The sequence below is a fragment of the Dromiciops gliroides genome, chromosome 2 (assembly GCF_019393635.1).
Source record: "Dromiciops gliroides isolate mDroGli1 chromosome 2, mDroGli1.pri, whole genome shotgun sequence".
Taxonomy (NCBI): Eukaryota; Metazoa; Chordata; class Mammalia; order Microbiotheria; family Microbiotheriidae; genus Dromiciops; species Dromiciops gliroides.
The window spans coordinates 511,104,240-511,130,189 of NC_057862.1; the positions used below are offsets into that span (position 1 = coordinate 511,104,240).

General features: G+C 34.4%; 1 pseudogene; it reads left to right on the forward strand.

Moving 5' to 3' along the window:
- The first annotated feature begins 666 nt into the window (after positions 1 to 666).
- Positions 667 to 25,950, forward strand: part of LOC122739216 — a 58,276-nt pseudogene continuing 32,992 nt past the window's right edge.

The window sequence follows — 25,950 nt, forward strand, 5'->3', positions numbered from 1 at the left end:
CTTCATTGTGGAGTTTGATGGAGGCAGGTCAAACTGAATCATGAGAGCTTTTTAAACTTTCAGCTTGAATATTTAAACCTCAGAAATTGATAACCATGACAAATCAAGGCTTGATTGATCATTTTATTATCTATATTTCAGAAAATGATGATATAAATGTTAATAATTTTGATTAAACCTAAAAATGTGACATGCATACATTTTTTTTTCTTGAAGTCTTTGTTGCTAAATATTTACCAGCACACCCTGGCTAGACATTATTAGGCCTAACCTAATTATGTGAAGTTCAATAAGGAAAAATATAAAGTCCTCTACCTAGATACCCAAAATCAATTTCATAAGTGTATTTTGGGGCAGGCATTGATGGAAAATATTTATTATCAAAAAAATCTGAGAGTTTTAGTGAGGTACAACTTAAATATAATTCAACAGGGTAATGTAAAAGATGGGTTTGGATTAAAAGGGCTAATAGAACTTCCAAGAATAAGAACATAATAGCTTTCTATACTCTGTCTTTTTTGTTTGTCATGGCTCATATGAAGTATTGTGTGCAGTTATTTATGCCATTGTTTTAGAAGTATGCTGATAAGCTGGAGAATGTCCAGAAAAGAGCATCTAGGAAGGGGGCAGGACTGGATTCATCAAACATGTGATGTCTTGCTCAAGATGGCCTGCCTGATAAACAAAAAAAAAAACTAGCAAGGGCATGGAGACAACATGAAACAGCTTTATTGGCATCTGAGTAATCCAGACCTAGTTATCACTGCAACTGGGGAAAAAACTATTTGAATCTAGGATGTTAGAACTCCACAATGCATTGCCATTGTGACTACTAAAGGGGTGAATATTAACATTTGCTGGAGTCCTGATGGGCAGACCATTTCTCTGGGCAACAAAGATGATGTAGTAACTTTATTGATGATAAAATCTACCATTCAAAAGCAGAGGAGTAGTTGAAATTTGAAGTTAATGAAATCTCTTGGAATGCTGTTAACAATATGTTCTTTCTAAAAAATGGCAATGGTTGTATCAACATTCTCAGTTATCCAGAGCTGAAGCCTGTGCTGCCCATCAATGCCCATCCGTCTAATTGCATTTGTATCAAATTTGATCCCATAGGGAAGTACTTTTCCACAGGAAATGCTGATGGACTGGTTAGCCTTTGGGATGTTGTAAAATTAGTATGTGTGAGATGTTTTGTTTTTTTCAGATTGGATTGGCCAGTGAGAACCCTCAACTGTAACCATGATGGGAAGATGCTTGCATCAGCATCTGAAGATAACTTTAATGGCATTGCTGAAGAAGAGACAGGTGATAACATCTGAAAGGTACAGTGTGAATACCCAACATTTACAGTAGCCTGACATCCCAAAAGCCCTCTGCTGGCATTTGCTTTTGATGACAAAGACAGCAAATATGACAGCAGCAAGTAAGCTGGGACTGTGAAGTTATTTGTGCTTCCTAATTACTCTTTTTCTTTAGAACTATGGAGTATTTGTTTTTGGTGGGGCAATGAAGATTAAGTGACTTGCCCATGGTCACTCAGCAAGTAAGTGTCAAGTGTCTGAGGTCACATTTGAACTCAGGTCTTCCTGAATCCAGGGCCAGTACTTTATCCACTGCACACTCTAGCTGTCCCCTAATAAATATTTTTTTTTAAAGTGAGGCAATTGGAGTTAAGTGACTTGCCCATGGTCACACATGTACTAGGTGTTAAGTGTCTGATGCCAGATTTGAACTCAGGTACTCCTGACTCCAGGGCCGGTGCTCTATCCACTGTGCCAACCTAGCTGCACCCCCATAATAAATCTTAAAAGGAAATTGGAGGGTCCAGTGTGTGGAGGGGATCACTGATTCAGAAGATAGGTTGGAATAAAGCCCTGAGAAATTCAGGCATCATTTTGTCTAGTTTATTTGGTCTGTTTCTGCCTGAGTTCTCCCCATCCCTAAACATCCCAGTTGTTTCCATGCCCCTCATTTGAATACAATTTGAATACAATAGAGTTTCCATTATAGTAATCTGTTAATGCAAAGAGCACCAAAAACTTCCATTATCACCCACAAAAATGGCTAAGAAATGTGGAAAAATCTACAAATCTGAGGCAGAGCACCTCACTTTCAACATTAATATAGATTCCCAATTCAAGAAATAAGGTTGGAAATAAGCAAACAACAATAAAAAATAACTTGACCATAAAAAAAACCTACCATAGTGACAGGGGAAGATCAAGGTAGAAACAAAGAAGAAGACAATAAAGTCACAAGAGATAAAAGCAATGCCTCAAAGTAAAATATGAATCAGACACAAGCCACCCAAAAATTCTTAGAAGAGTTAAAAATGATTTTCAACATCAAACAATGTAGAGACAACAAGTAAAGAAATGAAAACAATGGTAGAAAAATTATGAAAAGATGAGTAACATCTTGGTAAAAGAGGCAAAAATATATACTGAAGAAAATAACAACTTAAAAAACAGGATAAGCCAAATGGAATAGATTAAAAAAACCTCTAATTAAAAAAAAACTCATTAAAAACCCAAATGGAAAAAGAGGAACAAAAACTCAATGAAGAAAAATATTCCTTTATAATTAGAATTTGGCCACTAGAAGTTACTGACTTAATGAGACATTTAAAAAATAGAACAAAATTGTTTCTTAAAGTATGAAACAGAAGAAAATGTGGAATTACCTGACATCCATGATCAAAGAAAGGGCCTAGACATCATATTTCAAGAAATTATCTTCTTCTGAGAGCTTTGGTATGACCTTTTCCATTTGGCCTTTCAAACTATTGACTTTTTTCTCATGACTCTCCTGCATCACTCCCATTTCACTTTCCATTCTTTCCTCCACCTCTCTATATCTTACTTCTCTATCTCTTACTGTCTCTTCAAAGTACCTTTTGAGCACTTCCATGGCCTGAGATCAATTCATATTTTTCTTGGAAGCTTTGGATAAAGGGACCCTGAGGTTTCTATCCTCTGCTGAGGGTGCACCTACATCTTTCTTTTCGCTAAAGAAACTTTGTATAATTCTTAACTTTCTTTGCTCATGTTGCTGTCTTTTACTTGACTTTTAACTCCCTCTTATACTGGGGCCCTACTTCCAAGTTACACTGTCCCAAGTGTCAGAGGGTCCCAGGTGTTTTGGTTTCAGGGAGGGCAGGTTTTTTTTCTTGCCTGGACTGTTCTCTAGTCCTAAGATGACCTCGAGCCGACTTGATAATTAATCAGCCAGCAGAACTTTGTGTGCTGTGTTTCTTAGCTTTGATGAGCCTGTATCCCTCTCCCACCTGGGCCTCCAGCCGCTCAGGATTTCTTCCTGGTTCCCTGCTGGGGTGGGATAGCTGAATTCTTCCTTAGGTCCTACAGACACCCCTGAACTTCCTTCCCCCCCCCCCCGCCCCCAGCTGCTCATCCCTCTCACCTGAACCACAAGCTCAGTTCCAGAAGACATCAGTGGTGTAGCTGATTTGGAGCCTCAAGGGTAAGTTTCTCTGGTGCAGCCTGCCTAAGGACTCTGTAGGCAAATGGTTGGACTCTTTTTATGCCTATCATGGCCCCCTCTAATCTTTCTTTGGGTAGAAAATACTCTCAGCCTGTCTTTTTATGGGTTTTGCTGCTCCAGGGGGTGTTTTATTGCTGTTTTGGGGGTAATTGTGTCTGAAGGTCTGTGCATTTAATGTCTTTCCTCTGCCATCTTGGCTCTGCCCCCAGAAGAATCATATTTCAAGAAATTATTGAGGAGAAATCCACCAATATCCTAGAATCTGAATGTAAAATAGAAATCAAGAGAATCTATCAATAACCTCCTGAAAGAGATCCCAAAATGAAAACATCTAGGATTTCTGTAGATAAATTCAAGAACTGCTAGGTCAAAGAGAATATTCTTCAAGTAGCCAGAAAGGACCATTGAAATACTGTAGAGACACAGTCAGGATAACAAAAGATTTAGGAACTTCTATGTTAAATGAGTGAAGGTCCTATAATGTGACATTCCAGAAAAAAACTGTTGAGATTAGAGCTAAGAATAAACTACCCAGAAAAACTGCATATAATCCTCCAAGGGAAAATATGGATATTTAATGAAATAGGGAACTTTCAAGCATTCCTGATGAAAAGAACAGAACTAAATAGAAAATAAGACTTTCATATACAAGAGAAGCATTAAAAGATCAAAATAAGAAAAGAACAAAATCACAAGGAACTCAATTGAGTTAAAAGTGTACAATTCCATGTAGGAAGATGATATATGAATATTCTAAGAACTTTATCATAATTAGGATGGTTAAATTGATTCTTTCTAGAAAGGGGGTATGAAATTAAGTCAATTAAGTTGGGAAAATAGACAATAATGAATAAATGAGAAAGGAATGCTCTGGGAAGAAGTAGGGAGAGAAAGAATAGAAAATATTATCTCACATAAAAGAGGTACACAAGGAATAGCATTTACAATGGGGGTGAAAATGTTGGAGAGAAAATGCTTGAATCACACTCCCATTGAAATTGGTTTGATAGGTAGATAGGTAGGTAGGTGGATAGAGATACATACATATTTATATCTATATTTATAAGTATCTATATGCCTAGGTAGCTAGTTAGGTAACTACCTATAGCTCTAGCTACTCAATTCATTATAGAAATCCATTTTATCCAAAACTGAAGTAGGAGGGAAAGGGGGTAATAGAAAAGCATAGTGATATTAGATAAGGCAGATAAAAATAAAGCATTAGAAATAATGAAAACAAACTCTGGAAAAGGAATATGATAACAAGAGAGAAAGAAAGATAACCATAGGAAAATTATTGCTGTTGTTTTTCCTTCATTCTCAAAGAGGACCATGAAAGATGTCAGGACTTGCAATGAATTGGATTTAAGTAAGGAAGGGCAATACAAATTCACCAGCCTCATTTACTTCTCCAGAGGTATCTGGATCCACTGGCAAGATACATTATCAGGGGGGCAGCTAGGTGGTGGAGTGGATAGAGCACTGGCCCTGGAGTCAGGAGTACCTGAGTTCAAATCTGGCCTCAGACACTTAACATTTACTAGCTGTGTGACCCTGGGCAAGTCACTTAAACCCAACTGCCTCACTTTAATAAAAAAAAAGATACATTATCAGGATTACTGGAAAAAAGGCGCCAAATGTTTAAAGCAATTGAGGTTAAGTGACTTGCTCAGGGTCACTTATTAGCAATAAGTGTCTGAGGATAGATTTAAACTCAGTTCCTCCCAATTTCAGGAGCACTTTTCTATCCCCTGTGCCACCTAGCTGCCTCACATTGAAAAATAGAATGGAGGGAAATGCAGTTAGCAATCATAACTGTGAATGTAAATGGCATGACCTCACACATAAAATGGAAGAAGATAGCAGACTGGATTAGAAATCAGAATCCAACAAAATGTTGTTTACAAAAAAAAAAAGAAGAAGAAAAGAAAAGCAACAACAAACAACAACAAAAACAAAAACACCACAACAGACTTGAAAGAGAAACACAGAAATGTTCCAACTATTCTGGAAAATTATTTGGAACTAAGCCCAGAGGGCTATAAAACTCTGGATAACCTTTGATCCAGCAATATCATGGTTGAATCTATGCATCAAAGACATCCAAAAAAAGGGAAAATGACTTATTTGTGCAAACCTATTTATAGTAGCTATTTTTTCTGATGGCTAAAAATTGTGAATCAAAAGTATGCCCATAAATTGGGGAATAGTTGGATATGCTGTGGCATATGATTTTAATGGAATATTATTGTGCTGTAAAAAATTACAAGCAGAATGATTTCAGAAAAGGGTAGAAAGGTTTACATGAACTAACACATAATGAAGTAAACAGAATGAGGAGAAAGTTGTACACAGTAACAATAATTTTTAATGAAAAACTGAATGACTCACCTATTCTTAGCAATGCAATGATCCAAGACAATCCTAAAGGACTGCCAGAGAAAGAATTGATGTTGATTGAATACAGACTAAAACATGCTATTTTTCACTTTCTTTCTAACTTTTTTTCTTTTATGAGTCTTCTTGTAGAACCTATCACTGATTGCTTATAGTATAAGCAATAAGGGATAGAATGTGAAACTCAAAACTTTAAATTAAAATATTTAAAAATTGTAAAAAGAAAGAGACAGAGTTAAATTAAAGGGATGGAAGAGAATTTATTATGCTTCAGCTGAAATTTTTTTAAAAGACAGGAGTAGCAATAATGATCTTCGACAAAGCAAATTCAAAATTGACCTAATTAAAACTGATAAGCATGGAAACTATATCTCACTAAATGGAACTATAGACAATGAAGTAATATTAATGCTAAATATATATACAATAAGTAATATAGCATCCAAATTCTTAAAGAAAAAGTTAAATGAATTACAGAAGGAAATAGACACTAAAATTGTGCTCAGGGGGGACCTCAATTTTCCTCTGACAGTGCTAAATAAATCTAATCATAAAATGAATTATAAAGAAGTCAAGTAGATGATTAGAATCTTAGAAAAGTAAGATAAGATAGACCTTAGGAGAAAACTGAATAAGAATAGAAAATAATATACATTTTATCTCAGCTGTACATACACTTTCACAAAAATTAACCATTTATTAGGGCATAATTCAATCAAATGCCAAAAAGCAGAAATACTAAATGTACCTATTTTTAGACCATAATGCAATAAGGAACCATGGAAGCCTAGATTAAAATCTTATTAACTACTTGAAACAATTAACAATTTTATCAAGGTTGCAGGTTATAAAATAAACCCACGTAAATCATCAGCATTTCTATACATGACCAACAATGCTCAGCAACAAGAAATAGAAAGAGAAATTCCATTTAAAGTAATGGTACATAATATAACATACTTGGAAGCCTACCTGCCAAGACATATCCAGAAACTCTATGAACACAATTACAAAACCCTTTTCACACAAATAAAATCAGACCTATATAATTGAAAAAATAGCAATTGCTTGTGGATAGGCTGAGATAATATAATAAAAATGACAATTCTACCTAAATTAATTTACTTATTCAGTGCCATACCAATCAGACTACTTAAAATTATTTTATAGAGGTAGAAAGAATAACACAATTCATCTGGAAGAAGAAAAGATCAAGAATATCAAGGGAACTAATGAAAAAAATGCACAGGAAGGTGGGCTAGCCATACTAAATATGAAACTATACTACAAAGTTGCAATCAACAAAACTATTTGATACTGGATAAGAAATAGACTGGTAGATCAATGGAATAGGTTAGGCACAGGAGACAGTAGTAAATGACTATAGTAATCTACTGTTTGATAAACACAAAGACTCCAGCTTCTGTGATAGGAAATCAGTATTTGACCAAAACATCTGTGAAAACTGGAGGGTGGTATGGAAGAAACTAGGCATAGAGCAATATCTTACACCTTATACCAAAATAAGGTGAAAATGGGTACAAGATTAAGACATAAAGGATGATACTATAGATAAATTAGGAGAGGAAGGAGTAGTTTACCTCTCAGATCTATAGATAGGAAAATAATTTATGTCCAAAAATGAGATAGAGAATATTATTAAATGCAAGATGGATGATTTTGATTACACTCAATTAAAAAGTTTTTGTACAGACAGAAGGAATGCAGCCAAAATTAGATGGGAGGCATAAATATGGGAAACTATTTTTACAGCCAATATTTCTGATAAAGGCCTCATTTCCAAAATATATAGGGACATAATCACATTTATAGGAATGCAAGTAATTCCCCAATTGAGAAATGGTCAAAGGATATGAACAGTTTCCTGATGAAGAAATCAAAGCTATCTATTGCCATATGAAAAAATTCTCTAAATTACTATTGATCAGAGAAATGCAAATTATAACAACTCTGAGGTACCACCTGACACCTACCAGATTGGCTAATATGACAAAAAAGGAAAATAATAAATGTTGGAGAAGTTATGGAAAAATTACAACACTAATGCATTGTTGGTAGAGATGTGAACTGATCCAATCATTCTGGAAAGCAATTTGTAACTATGCCAAGAGGGCTACAGGACTTTCATACCCTCTGTCCCAGTGGTACCACTGCTATGTCTGTATCACAAAGAGATCATAAAAGATGGAAAAGGACCCATTTATACAAAAATATTTATAGCATATCTCTTTGTGGTAGCAAAGAATTGGAAAATGACGGAATGCCCATCAATTGGGGAATGGCTAAACAAATTATGGTATATGAATGTAATGGGATACTGTTGTGCTCTAAGCAATGATGAGCAGGAAGAGTTCAGAAACCTGGATGGACTTACATGAACTGATGCTGACTGAGAGGAGCACGACCAGGAGAACATTGTACATAGTAACAGCAACATTGTGTGATGAACAATGGTGATAGACTTGGCTCTTATTAGCAGTGCAATAATCCAGAACAGTTTCAAAGAACTCATGATAGAAAATGTTTTCAACATCCAGAAAAAAGAACTGTGGATTATGAATGGAGATTCAACCACACTGTTTCTACTTTTGTGCTGTTTTACTTCCACTTCTTCTTTGAGGTTTTTCCCTTGTGCTCTGATTCTTATTTCACAATATGACTAATGCAGAAAATTTGTCCAATGTGATTGCACATATATAACCTTTCTCAGATTGCTTTCCATCTTGGGGAGGAAGGAGGGAAAGGAGGGTGGAAGAAAAATTTGGTACTAAAAATCCTATGAAAACAAATGTTGATAATTATCATTATATGTAACTGGAAAATAATAAAATACTTTTAAAAATAAAAAAACTTATTAAAAATAAATAATCTCATTTATAGAATGTTTGGGTCAAAGAATAAATCAGAAATCTTCAATAATTTCATTAAGCAGAACAATAAGATGAAATTCCAAGATTTGTTTGATGCAAATTTATAGTTCTAAATTCATTATTCAAGAAAAGATAGAATGACCAAATCAATGAATTGAACATATGGCTAATTTTTTTTTAAAAAGAAGAAAAGGAATCCTCAAATAAGCATAAAGATAAAATACTGCAAATCAAAGGAGAAATAAATAAAGTTGAAAGTAAAAATGAAACAGATATAAAAATAGTATCTGGTTTTATGAAGAATAATCAATAAAAGAGAAAAACTATTTGTTAATTTGATTTTTATAAAGGAAGAGAGCCAAAATACTAGCATCAAAAGAAAAAGGATGAATGTACCATCAAAGAAAATGAAATTACAGTTATTATTAGGACTTATTTTGCCCATTTATATGCCAATAAAATCAGCATGCTAAGTTAAATAGATGGATTTTTATAAAAAATATAATCTCTCCAGTAAAGGGAAGAAGAAATAGAATACGTAAGTAACCGTATTATGGGAAAGGAAACTGAACAAGACATAATTTAGCTCCCTAACGAAAAAAAAAAACATGACTAAATGAATGCAGAAGTGAATTCTACCAAATATTTAAGAAATAATTAATTCTAATATTATTTAAACATTTTTAAAAAATAAGGGAGTCTAACATAATTCTTTAAGACACAAATATGCTCTCAATATCTAGCAAGACCAACCCCCCCAAAAAAGTAAAGAATAGATCAATTTGCTCAATGAATATTGATTTAAAAAATTAAATAAAATTCTAGCAACAGGATTAGAGTACTATATTAGAAAGATAATATGACTGAGATTTATACCAAAAACATGGGACTGGATTGTCACAATTGACCATATCAATAACAATAACAACAAAAATTATATGATTATATCAATAGATATCCAGGGCACAAGCCTTTGGCAAAATATAATACCCATTTCTATTAAAAACACTAGAAAGTCTTGGAATCAATGGAAATTTTCTTGAAATGATAAGTAGAATCGGAGGAAGCTGGGTGGCACAGTGGATAAAGCACCAGCCCTGGAGTCAGGAGTACCTGAGTTCAAATCCAGCCTCAGACACTTGACACTTAATAGCTGTGTGACCCTGGGCAAGTCACTTAACCTCAATTGCCTCACAAAAAAAATTAAAAAATGATAAGTAGTATCTATCTAAAACCAAGAACAAGCATTATGTGCAATGAGTATAAACTTCAAGTTTTTCTAATAAGATCAGGAGTGAAGCAAAGAGATCTATCATCACAATTATTATTCAATATTCTACTAGGAATGCTAGCCATACGAATAAGACAAGAACAAGAAATTGAAGGTATAAAAATATGCAATGAGGAAGCAAAGCCATGACTCTTTGCAGATGATACAATGGTATACTTAAAAAATACTAGAAAATCAACTAAAAACTGATTGAAACAATTAACTTCAGAAAAACTGTAGTATATAAAATAATTCCACATAAAGCAACAATACTTCTAAATACTAACAGTAAAACCCAGAAAAAAGAGATAGAAAGAGACATCACATTTAAAATAACTGTAGCCAATATAAAATACTTGGGTGACTCCTTGCCAAAATAAACTCACGGATTATATGGAAACAATTATAAAACACTTTCCACACAAATAAAATAGAGTTAAACAATTGGAAAACTATTCATTGCTCATATATAGGCTAAGTCAATAAAATAAAAATAATAATTCTAATTTTTTAAATTTATTTATTCAGTGCCAGATCAATCAAACTACCAAATAATTATTTTATAGATCCAGAAAAATTAGTAACAAAATTCATCAGGGAAGAATAAAAAGTAAAAAATAACAAAGAAATTAATGGCAAAAAAAATATATACTAGGGGACAGCTAGGTGGCATAGTGGATAGAGCACTGGCCCTGGATTCAGGAAGACCTGAGTTCAAATCTGTTCTCAGACACTTAACGCTTACTAGCTGTGTGACTCTGGGCAAGTCACCTAACCCTCATTGCCCCACCAAAAAAAAAAAAAAAATACTAAGGCAGCCTAGCAGTTCCATATTTCAAAATATGTTAAAAAGTACTAACCATCAAAACAATTTGGTACTGGCTAAGGAATTTAAATGGATCAGTGGAATCTATTAGCAACATACTATATATTAGTAAATAACTGTAGAAATATAGTGTTTGATAAACCCCAAGTAAAATATTTTGAGCTAAGAACTGAATATATGAAGAAAAAAGCTGGGATAACTGGTAAGCAGGTTGACAAAAATAGGCAAAGACTGAGATCTCATACCATATACCAAGATAAGATAAAAATGGGTAAATAATTTAGGCATAATAATATCATAAGTAAATCAGGTGGCGCAGTGGATGAAGCACTGGCCTTGGATTCAGGAGGACCTGAGTTCAAATCCAGCCTCAGACACTTGACACTTACTAGCTGTGTGACCCTGGGCAAGTCACTTAACCCTCACTGACCTGCAAAAACAAACAAACAAACAAATAAGTAAATTAGGGGAATGTAGAAAAATGTAACTGTCAGATCTATGGATAATGGAAGAATTTATGATCAAACAAAAGATAAAAGAGATTGTAAGAAGCCAGATAGATAATTTTGATTATATGAAATCATGTTTTTTCTTCAAAAAAATCTAATATGGTCAAAGGATTTGAACAGACAGTTTTAAGAATAAGTCAAACCCCCATTGCCCCGCAAAACAAACAAACATAAAAAAGAAGTCAAAGCTTTCAGTAGTCACCTAAAAAAAACCTTTCTAAAATCTGCTTAGAAAATTGAAAATTAAGCCAACTCTGAGACACCCCCTTACAACTATAAGACTAGCTCAGTTGGGAAAAAAAATGGAAAATGACAAATGTTGGAGGGAATGTGGAAAAATCAGGACACTAATGCACTGTTAGTAGACTTGTGAATTAATCCAACCACTCTGGTGAACAATTTGGAATTATGACAAAAGGGTTAAAAAGCTGTGTGTAACCTTTCACCCAGAAATACCACTTCTAGGTCTGTATCCCAAAGAGATCAAAGAAAAGGGAAAAGGGCCTCCTTGTACAAAAATTATTTATAAAAGCTCTTTTTGTGGTAGCAAAGAATTTGAAATTGAAAGAATGCTTATCAATTGGGGAATGGCTGAACAAGCTGTGGTATATGACTGTGATGGAATACTATTGTGCTGTAAGAAATAATAAGAAAGGTAGTTTCAGAAAAAAACTTGGAAGATATATGAAGCAAGCAGAACTAGTAGATCAGTCTGTAATGTTAATAGTAATATTATAAGAATGATCAACTTTGAAAGACTTGCTGTTTGTCCTTTGTTCTCAAAGCAGACCATGACATCAGGAAAGAGATGTCATGATTTTCAGTGAATTGGATTCATGTAAGGCAGAGCTGTGTAAAGTCACCAGCCTCACTTTCCTGGATCAATCTGGGTACACTGTCAAGATATCTATATCTATATATCTAATCCATATCTATATCTATATTTGTCTATATATCCATATCCATATCCATATCCATATCCATATCCATATCCATATCCATATCCATATCCATATCCATATCCATATCCATATCCATATCCATATCCATATCCATATCTATATCTATATATATCCCCAGTATCAGGACTACTGGAGATGGCCCAGGATACAGTGGGAGACCTTGGCCTTTCTAAGCTAAGGTCATCTCCAGTCTCCATTTGCCTGAGGTGAAGCCCATTCACTGATTAAGGATAGGCAAGAAATAAGGGGAAGAAAGGCCTCTTCTATGTAGTCAAAAGACAAATCAACAAATATTTAACTGGAGGTGGGGTGGGGGGAAACCCTCAGGGTTTCTGGACTAAATAGACACAATCGTTATTTATGCCCCATCTGAGCCATATCCTGTGAGGTTTCAGCAAACATATTCCTTTGCATAGAGTGTCCTCAGCTAAGGGTATGATTCCATGTATGGAGAGAAGAAGAGAAGGGGAAAGAAGGGAGGGCAGGGGAGGAAAAAGAGGGAGGGAGCTGCATTGCCCAACTGGAGCTAGCCAGTTGGGTCCCTAGTGGGAAGACTGTTACTCACAGTTTTGGTTATTGTTTGTTCTTCATTCTCTAAGAGGACCATGCCATTGGGGATTTAGATATTTTGATCATGGTAATGATCCAAGACAGTGCCAAAGGACCCATGATGAAAAATTCTGTCTACCTGTAGAGAGAAAACTGGTGAACTCTGGAAGTAGATTAAACCATATTTGTGTTTTACTTTAAGAAGATCACTTTGGCACCCAAAGAAAATGGAGATTGCAGTGGAGAAATACTTTTGTTAAGAAAAGCAAACAAGAAGCTATTACAATAAATAGTGCAGGTAAACTGTTCTAAGTTTCTAAACTAGTTTGGTAGCTATGTAAGTGGAAAAAGAGAGTCTGCATAAGACAGGTTATACAAACAAATGATAATATATGTGGGATGAGTAAGAGTGTCGAATTTAGAATGATACTGAGATTGGGAACCCAGATGACTGAAAGATGGTTTCCTCATTTTTAATAGGGACAATTAGAAAAGCAGATAGCTAGGAGTGGTTGGATAAATATGTTGAATGTGAGATGCCTATATATGTAAAGTAAGTCAGCCTATTAGGTAATTCATTTCACAAAAGTACATATAGTTAATTTCTTTAAATAATGGGCATCTAAGGTGCATTTGCAATATGATTCCATTTTGATCTACATATATCCACTTAGGAACACATCAGCTATTTAAAGTGAATTGTGCCCTTAGAGAATTAGGAATCTTTATTTTTAGGCACTGAGAGCTTTATTACACTTCATCACTTCTAAGGGCACAAGACCCTCTTGATTATGCAGTAGTCAATTATCTATTTTTTTCTGACTTTCCTGACAAGAAATTTTTATTGGCTTAAGAAAGAAGTGATGTGTGACCTATTCTACAGAAGTTCATATTTGGTATCTTATATATTTGATGCTACATCAAGCTGAAAAATGCTGTGCAATATCTTTATCCCAATTCACTGCATTCTTAATCTTCCCAGAGAAGCCAAGCATGCCACATAATCAGGTTTTTTTTTTTTTGGTTATTGAAGTAACTCTTTATCCAGATTACCTTTGATAATTGAAACCCTACCATATTTAAAGTTCATTAGTCTTAATGGTTAAAGCAGTAATATTTCAACTTTAGTTTAGACCTTTCAATGACATCACTTTCAACTAATTTCCAAATGGAGTATTGAATCATTTTATGTATTAACCCTGTGATCTGTATATATAATGTGGCCAATTACTAGCTTTTAAAAAAGTGTGAGGGTACAGGTTTTTCCTCTGATTGTTCTCCCTACTGTTAAACTGAAATACAGTTTGTCACCCATTTTGTTAGACATTCATGTCTGTATCTGGTTGTCATCATCAGCCACAATCCCAAATAATTTAAGCATACCTTGAACTGTTCCCATCTGTTTACTCTGTTGCAGAGTACCAAGAAACCAACAAGACTCATAAGATCATAGAATCATAGGAACATTAGAGTCCATCCCATCTAAATAGTACCTGGACACTCTATAATAATATCCCTTAACAAGTAATCATCTACAAGGAACACATGATAGAGAGTGTTCTACACATTCAGAAATAAAAGAACTATGGTTTCTGAATGCAGATGCAACCATACAGTTTCTACTTCTGGGCATTTTTTTTCCTCTTTTATGAGGTTTTCCCTTCTGTTATGCTTCTTCTTTCACAATGTAACTAATGCAGAAATTTGTTTAATGTGATTGCACATATATAACCTATACCAGATTCCTTTCCATCTGGGGGGAGGGGAAGGGGGAGGGGAGGGAGAGAGAAAAATTTGGAACCAAAAATCCTATGAAAACATATTTTGAAAACTATTTTTGCATGTAACTGGAAAATAATAAGATACTTTTATGATTAACAAAAGGAGTTATTTACTAAGGCAAAAAAGGTTTAGAAGCTCTTTGATGGAGGTAATTCTCACACCTGGAGCCCTTCCTCCTTGACAGAGAAAATCAGAGATGGTTTCCTGACTTCCATTACTATATCAATAAAAAAGCACTTTAATTTTGTAAACCTCAAAAAACAAATTGTCATCTAACTTCTGCTTGAACATCTTCAATAAGTTCACACACCCATATTTTTAAGTATAAGAACCCACTTTTATATAGCTCTGTTTATTTTCCCTTAGATCCAGTTGAACTATACTTCTCCACATTAACTAAATATTGTCCTAGCTCTTCCCATTAGAGCAAAACAGACTAAATCTACTCTCTCTTTCATGTGACACTCCTCCAAATACTTAATGCAAAAATGTAATACTAAAGTCAGCAATCAACCCCTCCCCCCACACACACACACCCTAGTAAATGTTCAGCAACTGACTCTACAGAAGAAAAAAATGAAAAATGTGTAGTAGGACACACTTTTATATTTACTTAGATCTACATTTTAAACATTTTTTTTGCAGGGCAATGGGGGTTTAAGTGACTTGCCCAGGACCACACAGCTAGTAAGTGTCAAGTGTGATGAAATAATGGGATTTAGCAGATACTCAAAGACCCACCTGGAGATTAATCAAGACTGATTGAATCAAGTAAGAGTAATTGACTGCTGATTAAGCCTACTTCAAGTTAATTGGATTGTAATCACACCTGGCTATCCCTTAAGAAGGTATTGTTCTCAGAAACTAGACTGTGAACTCAACTTGAGAACACCTTCAAAGACAATGGATTTGGATGACACCAACCAATCACTTTGAAGCAGTGTGTAAGGACCGCCTCTGTTGCAGATCTATAAAAAAGCTTCCACAAACAGCTTGCTTAGGAATGCTGATTAAAACAGGCTGGGGAAGGAGTTCCTGATTAAGACAGGCTCGTTGAGCTTGATTAAAGCAGGCTTGTGGAGGAGGACTTCAGGAAGAACCCAATCAAGCTGGAACTCTAGGCTAGGTAGGATTTCTTTTTCATAACCTTCTGAACTCTTTGTAAATATCTGTATGCTCTAATAAATGTTTAATGTCCAAAGACTGGTACAGAAGCCTTTTAATTTTTGGCGACCACAATTTAGATTTTAAACAACACACAAGTATCTGAGGCCGGATTTGAACTCAGGTACTCTTGAATTCAGGGCTGGTGCTTTCCCCACTGTGCCACCTAGCTGGCCCTCATTTGCAGTTACTTTTTAAAATCTAAATCATTATCAACAACAAAATTATCAAACCCTGATATGTGATAATTATAGGTGTCAGAGGTATAAATTCTCATACTGAAATTTTTTGAAAAATCAGTTTTCTAAAGCTATTTCAGAAGGCTGCATCAGACTGCTTCCTGCTCTCTCTGATGTTCATATTAAGTACCCCAAATTCCTTTAGTCTTCTTGTGGAAAGACCCTGAGACACTTCATTATTCTGATTGATTTCCTCCAGCATGCTATCACTTGTCAGTGTTACTCATAAAAATTACAACAGCCAAAATAATCTCATATTCTACTTAGGGTCCAATAGAAACAGAGCTCATTACAACTATCACAACACCATTTATGGATACATTCCTTTAATGTAACCCAAGACTATGTTAGCTTTTCTGTGTAACATATGATATTGCTAAGTTATATTAATCTTACCATACATTAAAAGCCAGATATTTTTCAGCACTGCTCTGTAGTCATGGTTCTCCTATTTGGGAATCAAGAAGTTTAATTTTGAACCAAAGTATATTTTATATTTATTCTTATTCAATTCAATAAAAATCTGATAAGGATAGCTAGCATTTATTTGGTACTTTAAGATTTGCAAAGTTCATATATACACAAACACACACACATATATATACACATATGTACACATATACATAATATACATATGTGTGTAAAAACGAATGAAGCAGGTATTATTCTCATTTTACAGATGAGGAGACTGAGGCTTAGGGAGGTAAATGACTTCTCTAAGACCAATCACCTAGGAAGAGTCTAAGGCAAGATTTGAATTCAGGTCTTCCACAATTCAAGTCCAGCACTGTATCGACTGTATCACCTAGCTAACAAGCTCGTCAAGAGCTTTAAATAAATATGTCATCCTGTACAATGACTTTCTCTCCCTTCTTTCAGTCATATCAAAAATTTTAAAAGCATACTATCTATGTCTTCATTCAAATTATATTATTATTAAATACCACAGGACTAAGGACTTCCATTAGAGACTTCTTCTCAAGAGGATATGGGGCTGTGTATAATGATTCATTCAGTTCCAAATCCATATAAATATTCTCTTATCTAGCCCATATGTCTCTAGCTTTTCCAAAAATCTAACATGAGGATTTATTAAATGATTTGTTAAAAACAAAGGTTAGTTAACCTACAAGATTCTCATTTTCTTGTCGTGAGTTTACTTTGCCAAAAGATAATTTTGAATTTTGTCTTAAATGACGTCTTCATTGTGATTACCTATTCTATTTCCTATATTAGCTTAATGTGCCATTCATCATACATTTTTCATTTCAAAAATCAGGTAGTTCTTTAGTAGTCTAAAATTTGAAGACTCTTTTCTCTGTATTCCAAAATGACTGAAGGGATGAATCAAATATAATATGCATTTAATATATACTTACTGTCTCTCATGGACTGTGTTTAGTAAAAGGTACACAAATATGAAAACAAAGAACATCCCTGATCTCAAGCTTACATTATAGTAGGCAGAGAAAACATCTAGGTCAATGTTGTCCAGGGGAGATTGTTTTCATCTGAAAAGTCAAAGGGATGATCAGTGGCACTCCATGCTATTTCCATGAGCATTGCTAATATTGATTGAATTCATGTTCCCAGAGCAAAAGGTAGAAAAGGGAGGGTGAAAGAAGATGACCTGGGGAAATTCATGGTAGAAGGGCAAATGACAAGAAGGAGGATCATTTTGTGAATTATTTGATGGTATAAGAAGCTAACCAGTTAGAATGGCACCATTTCTTTGGGCTCACTCATTTTTCATTCTGGACATTACAGCACAGGATAAAAGTTGGAAAATTGGAAGATTTGCCCATTTCTAGTCTGTTAGCACCTTTTCATTTCTCTGAAATCCTTCATGGATCACTGACTGTGTGACTTGACAATCACTTCTCCCAATTATTTTAGTGTTCTGTAATATAACATACCTGGTCCAAGTTGCTTTAATGTGGCAAGGACATCTGTTATTGATACTCCTATGTCTTCCATTTATCTTAAAACTTATTTGTCAATTTTTAATCATTTTAACTCCAAATTTATCTTTATTGTCAAATAAAAATAAGAAAAATAATAGTTGTATCTTTTCCCTGTCATATTTTATATTTGTCCATCACAAGCAGCATTCCCATTCATTATTATATTTTTTACATTTCTCCACTTTAACTTAAAAGTAAGCAAACTACTTTCCCTATTTGCTTTACTTAATATTTATTACTGAATTTAGTTCATTCTTAACTTTAGGTTTCATTCTTCTATTCTTGTCAGACTAAGCCACATTTTTGTGAATACATTTAGTTGTATCCCTAGCTTTTATCTTGTTTATGAGAATTTGAAAACCTGTTGATTGATTATTTTTCTATGTATCTGCAATGATCTGCTTTTTAAAATGTTCCCTTTTCCATTTCATTATAATTATTTCAATTTTTATCATTCAAAATGTCATTCTTGGAAATTTCTGAACTCTCCTTGTCTTAAACTTTCACATGTAATCTTAAATATAAGAAATATTATTTATTCTATTTTGGTGGTGGTAGGGAAATAGAGAAAAGCTCTTTGAAATCTGATTTTTTGAAATAACAAAATTCATATCATAGTACCCCTGTGTTTTATTTCTTTTTCATCCATCATAATTTCAAAAAGATAGTAATTATTTCTTGCCATTATTTCCACCTCTGCAGCCACCTCACCCTTACTAGTGATAATTAAAGAATTGTAGTCCATCATTGTTTCCAATACTTCTGAAGACTTAAATTTCATTAATAAAATAAATTAATATGTGCCATAAAATATGGCAAAGTTTAAAAATATGGGTAATTAACTGATGTTTCATATTATTAACATTTCATATTCCTGTGATAAGTCCTGAACTCCTGATCTATGTATCTATGTGTTCCTTCTGTCCTGCTACTTTATAGTATATTTCAATGATGATATCCTTTAAGATCTGCTGATTGTTACTGAAATGATATTCTACTTCATCACCCCACGTTCTTGATTTCCTAATATATTCCAGTATGAAATGGTACTTCACCATACATTTAATCCATTCCTCTACTTTTTTTTTTTTTTTTGGTGGGGCAATGGGAGTTAAGTGGCTTGCCCAGGGTCACAAAGCTAGTAAGTGTTAATTGTCTGAAGCCAGGTTTGAACTCAGGTATTCCTGAATCCAGGGTCGGTACTTTATCCACTGTGCTACCTATCTGCCCCCATTCCTCTACTTATGAAAAAAAAATCATTATAGTTTTCAATAACCATATTCAATTCATGGTTACCAAACTACTGAACCTCAAGCCTATGATGACAAAGTTGACTTTTTGCCTTAAAATATCTTGTTTACGGGGGGCAGCTAGGTGGCACAATGAATAAAGCACCAGCCCTGAATTCAAGAGTACCTGAGTTCAAATCTGGCCTCAAACAATTAACACTTACTAGCTTTGTGACCCTGGGCAAGCCACTTAATCCCCATTGCCCTAAATATATATATATATACACACACACACACACACACACACACACACACACACACACACACATAATATACATATGTGTGTAAAAACCAATGAAGCAGGTATTATTCTCATTTTACAGATGAGGAGACTGAGGCTGAGGTAGGTATATATATATATATATATATCCTTTACTTTGCCTTTCCCCTCCTCTATTTTATTTTATTTGGTAATCTCATCACCTTCCATGGATTTAATTACCATAGCTATGTTGATCATTCTCAAATTTCTCAAATCTACTTCCTCTGCCCTAATATTTCTGCTGACCTTAAATCTCACATTTCCAATTGATTTTCAGACATCTGAAACTCAATAACCCAACATGTTCAAAATTGAACTCATTATCTTTTTACCTAAATCTTCCCCATCTTTATTTTTACTGTTACTGTAGAGAGTAGCACCATCCTCCTTGTCCTTCAAGCTTGCAATCTAGGGGTTAGCCTTAATGTCACATTATCTTTCACCACCTGTATCCAGTCTGTTCAATTTCACCTTTGCAACATCTCTCACATATATCCCCTTCTCTTCTCTGATCCTGTTCTGTGACATCTCTACTGAAGGTCTTCATCATTTCATGCCTGGGCAATTGCAATAACCTTTTGGTGGGCCTGCCTTTCTCAATTCTCTTCCTATTCCAATTTATCCTCCATTCTACCACCCAAGGGATATTTTAAATCATAGGTCCAACCCTCTCAGGCTCCTACTTAATAAATTCCATTGCCTCCCTATTGTTTCCAGAATATAAAAATGAAATCCTCTGTTAATCAAAGTATTTCATAACTTATATGCCTGGCACATATTAAGCACTTAAATATTTGTTCCCTTCTCTTCCCCTTGGATAAAAGATCAGGGCCATGTTAGAGTCAAGTTAGATTTTTTGTTTTTGTTTTTGTTTTGGAGGATATGGCTTTGTTAAGGGGAGGGCCAGCATTTCATTAGAGGATAAAGTGAAGAAGAAAAGACTATAGGATGCTGTTAGAGGGTTTTGATGAGAAAAGAAGGAGCTCACAATAAATTACCTCTATTTTCTTGGAAAAGGTGAAGTAATGTCCTGGGTGAAAAGGTGGTAAAAACAAGGTTGCATGAGAGGCTTGAGGATGAAAGAGAAATTTTGGAACAGCAGGTATAAGCAATTCAATAAAGGACCGATTTGAGAAACATACAAGGACTTTCTCAGTGCTGTTATTAGAGAACATACATTTTTAGGAAACCTGGAGATCGACTATCTAAGAATAAGTAATTTTGTGAAAATTGCATGTAGTGGAAGGAACATTGGAGGTGGGGTCAAAAAACATGCATATAAATCCTACCTCTTTTCTTTTTGTTTGTGTAACTTTGCAATCTGATGTACGAGAGCCTCAATATCCTCATGTGGAAAAATAGCATTTGAATTTTTGTGACTGTTCCATACTCTATAAAAGTCACTAATTCTAGATGTCTGTTTTGAGTTTTATAAATAGAAATGTGAAATTCTGAATGAAAATGGATAATTCATCCATAGACTAGACTGTAGCTTTGGCAAGTGGATTTATCCTACAACATTTAATTTTTTTAGATGGCTAAACAATAGCTAAATAGTAACCCACTGATGGATGTTATAATTAGTAAGTACAAAGTACAAGGCACTGTTCTATAATCCAGGAATGCAAAACTAAAAACAATGTTCTTTACACTCAAAGGAGTTTATATTTTATACAGTATTTAAATTGATAAAGCAAATTTGAGGATGGTGAGAAAGGGAACAACTATGGGAATCAGGAAATGCTTCTGGTGGAATATTTTAACTAATTTGAAACTTATATGAAGCTCAAAATTTCAAGAGAAAGATATGAGATGGGTGTGTGTGTGTGCTCACATGAGTATTTTAGGAATGTGAAACAGACTATGCAAAGATATGGAGGTGGGATATGGAATTCTGCGTTCAGGGAGTTAGGCATTTTGACTAGCATATACAATTCATAAAGGTAACTAATGTTATGTCTGGATAGGAAGGTTGCTAGGACCACATTGCGAAGAACCATAAATACCAAAATAAGAAGTTTTTATTTTATCCTAAGGACAATGATATTACACTGAATATTCTTGAGTAGGAAAGTGACTCAGATCTCTATTTCCAATTTTGACTGTCATATAAAAGAAAATATTTTTGGTGAAGTGCCTTAAATTTGTTTTTTGTCTCAAAGAAAGAAAGAAAAAATGGTTAGACGTGAACTCCATGGAACATTTCACCCAAGATAAAAATTATTGTTCCCTTAAGGACCCAAACTACTTTCCTTCATCTGGCTACCCAGAACTACAAAAGTAAGTATAATGAAATGCATTATCCATTTTTAAGATCTTGTAAGAGAAAGAACATCTTCTGAAAATCAGTGTAAGAAAGTGATATCTGTGAATCAACAGTTGAAAAGTATCTGTTTTTTCATCTACTCTCTTCCTTTATAATCTTGGGACTGCTAAGAACTTCCAAAAGTACATAAGCATATTGCAAACTGTGACTGGGCCAAACTCATTAGTTCAACACACATTTTTATTCAGAAAATATATCAGCAGGAAAATTTAAACTCAAAGCTTTTCAAGAGAAGAGTATAACCTGAAAAGGGCTTGGGGAAAAACTGATTAATATTCTATTGAGATGCATGAGTTTCATCATGTATCCATTGATGTAGGTAACATTTGATTTGATTGATGCCAGGGAACTTAGACTGGCCTGGTTCTGTTATAGAATAGTTGCATTTCAGCTGTCAATGGACCACTGTTCATTACCAGAGAGAATCTAAACTCTGTGTGTGTGTTTTAATCTGTTAAATGTTGCATGTTATAGGAGGAAGTTCCTTGAATTTATTTTTCATCTCACAGAAAGAGAAAAGTTTTAGGCTTGAGCTCCAGAGAACATATTGCACAAGATACAAAGTGATTCTTCCTCTAAGGAACTCTAGTAATATTCTTTCATCTAGTTACCTAGAACTACAAAAATAAATGGAAAGAATTGTACTCATTAGTTTTAAGGGCCTGTAGAGGGAAGATAAATATATCAAAAATGTTTGTCTTGCATGTAGTAGGTTTTCAGTATATACTTGTTGAATTGAACTGAATAAATTGGTGGGATTAAAGTCTAAATTTCTTTAGAATTTTTCATCCTATGAGACTTTTCATTGACAACTATTAATGAATCAGTTAGCAAGAATTTCAACATTGTAAGCATTTACATCTTGTAATTTCAAAAATGCTACAAATGAAGACTCAAGTCCTGGTTTATTGTGTTTTATTGGTTATATGTAGTTAAGAAAGCAATCAAGAAAAATGTCATTAATGCAGATGAAAATTAAAAGTATGTTTTGCCTATGCTTTTTTTGGGGGGGGGCAGTTAGTGAGGCAATTGGGGTTAAGTGACTTGCCCAGGGTCACACAGCTAGTAAGTGTCAAGTGTCTGAGGCCGGATCTGAACTCAGGTCCTCCTGACTCCAGGGCCGGTGCTCTATCCACTGCGCCACCTAGCTGCCCCTTGCCTATGCTTTTTGTTGGTTCACTTATTTCCAGAAAGACAGTTAAACATGTACCAGCACACAACTTTATATATACACAATTGAAGATAATTTGGGGAGCAAAGTACTGGGTTGGAGTATTCAGGAAAGACTTGTAAAATATGATGCTTGAGCTCAATCTTGAAGAAAACTAGGGATTCTTTTCGTTCCATTACTTTCAGTCATCAACCTCTTTGTGACGCCATATGGAGTTTTCTTGTAAAAATACTGAAATAATTTGACATTTCCTTCTCCAGCTCATTTTATAGATAAGGAAACAGAGACAAACTTGGTTGAGTGGATAATATGGTTTGTAAGTGTCTGAGGCCAGATTTAACACAAAAAGATGTTTTCCTGACTCTAGACTAGGTACTTTATCCACTGAGCCACCTAGCTGCCCTAGTGATTCTAGGACTTAGAAATGAAAGCTTTCTACATATGGGAGCTATTATGGACAAAGACATGAATATGCAGATGGAGTGCTATGAATAAAACATTCTGGTTTGACTGTATCATAGTGTATATAAAATGTAATAAGACTGGAGAGTTAGATTGGGGCCAAGAATTGTTCATCAGTATCAAACTGAGGAATTTATATTGATCATAGATGTGTCAGGTAACCATTGCAGTTTGTTGAAAAAGTTAGTGACATGGTCAGAACTGCACTTAAGGAAAATTATTTTAATAGTTCCATAGATTTCTGCTTAATTTGATTATATGATGTAATTTTTTCACTCCCTATGACAATTATTTGAAGGATAAATTAAGGCAAAATTATTTTTGTTGACAATTAAAATTTCTGTCAATTAAGTAGTAATTATTGATCATACTTTCTGGTAGCAGTAAATATAATGGTATTCAATATTTTTCACACATCTGATTCCTCTCTACTCCCATGACCAAAATAATAGTTTAAACCGTTATCACTTCTTGCTTAGAATATTGCAGTGACCTCCCATCTCTTCCTCCAACAAGTATTTCCTCACTCCAATCCATCTTCTACACCATTGCCAAAGTGATTTTCCTTAAATGATCATTTAATTTTCTGCTTCAATAAACTCTAGTGGCTCCCTCTAGCTTAGCCTCTTTGAACCTAAACTCCCTGTTTAGCTTTTAAATCCCTTCACAGTCTTGTTCCAACTTCATTCCTCTTTGATCCAGCAAAGTTAGCCTTTCCTCTGTTCCTCATACATGATACTCCATCACTTGTCTCTGCACTGACCATTACTTATGTCTAGAATTCAGTCCCTCTTTCCCTCCAACACACAGAATCATTTTTGTCCATTAAGAAAAAGCTCATCAACCACTTTCTGTATGAAGCCTTTAATATTCCTCCCAAAGCTAGTGCTCACCTTTTCAAACTACTTTGAATTGATCTATCTGGTATTTATTTGCATTTTTCTCTATATTTATTCTGTATATTCTTAAATATATATTTTTTTGTCTCCTGTATAATAATGTTAGGTCCTCATATGTAAGGATTATATACCATTACTTAACATTGTGTCTCGTTCTTAGTAGATTCTTAACTAATGTGTTGGTTGATTAAAGAATTGAATATTCCTATATTATAGGCAAAAATCAGTCACAAAAGGCAAAGATCATATTCACTCATATAAAATGTTGGGCGTTGAAGGGGAAAACTTTATTAAATAATGTCAAACCCATACTTGATACTTTCAATAGAACATGACATTCTATTATGTCCCTAGGTGAGAAGATGATTACCAGTCCTATAATAAACTATTCTATGTAAGAATATATACCTGTTTGAATATGTGCATTTGGTGGACAGGTCCTGCATTGTTTGAATTCATGGTAAATCCTAATCTACACGTAAGAAAACTATAACATATCAAGGCTCTTCTATACTTAAAGAATATGGTTTTCCATTCATTTGTAATTAGAGACTATGTACTGAGGCCACAATCCTAGGAGCATGTACAATTTGTCTTTACTTGTTACCAACCTACAAGGTATGTTTGGTGAACCTGCTTCAGTAAATATGTAATGGAGGGATCATAACTCCTTCATTCCGGGCATTTACTGGTAATCTTCTGTTATTTTCTGTCTACTTACTAAATGGAGAAGTAAAGTCTTTCTCTCAACTTTTGAGCCAAAACTGAATGTGCAAAAACATAGTGACACGACAAATCAATTTTTATGTCTTCCTGGTGGTGAATGAAGGGGGAAAATGTTGAAAGCTTCAAGGCTATTACATGACTTTGAAACACATTGTACTATCAATGATACCACTTCTTACAGTTGAAAATGTAAATGAAAAAAATAATAAAAACAAAACTTGTCTAAGGATCATATGGCCTAAAAGGGTAGTGGTGATCATGCAATCCCCCTTAGCATGTGGAGTCACATGTTATGAGTGAATTCCAGATAAAATGCTGGAAAACCAGAGACTATGCTTACTGAGGAAAACTTAAAGAGCTGTCAGTGAAAAGATGTTGATCCAAGAAATATAGTAGACTAACACAGAATGTCTACACATGTGCCACTTCTATTGTCTCCCAGAAAGAGTTCCCCAGTAACTCCCAAGGGAGTCAGTCCATCTTAGGTGATATGGGCATGTCCCAAACCACACTTAAACATTTTGCAACTTGTCTGAAAAGAGGTTATACAATCATGTGCAATCCTTCCTTAAAAATGCCATTGTTTGAGTTGGGGTAGATAGGTAGAACCTACCACTTCTCCACAAAAAAAAAAAAAAAAATTCAGTATTTGGATAATTCCAATTGTTAGGTAATTTCTTCTTGCAACAGATCTTAATTGCTTCCTTTCAACATCCAGTCATTTTCTGGCTTTTCACTTCTGGGAAAAGCTCATC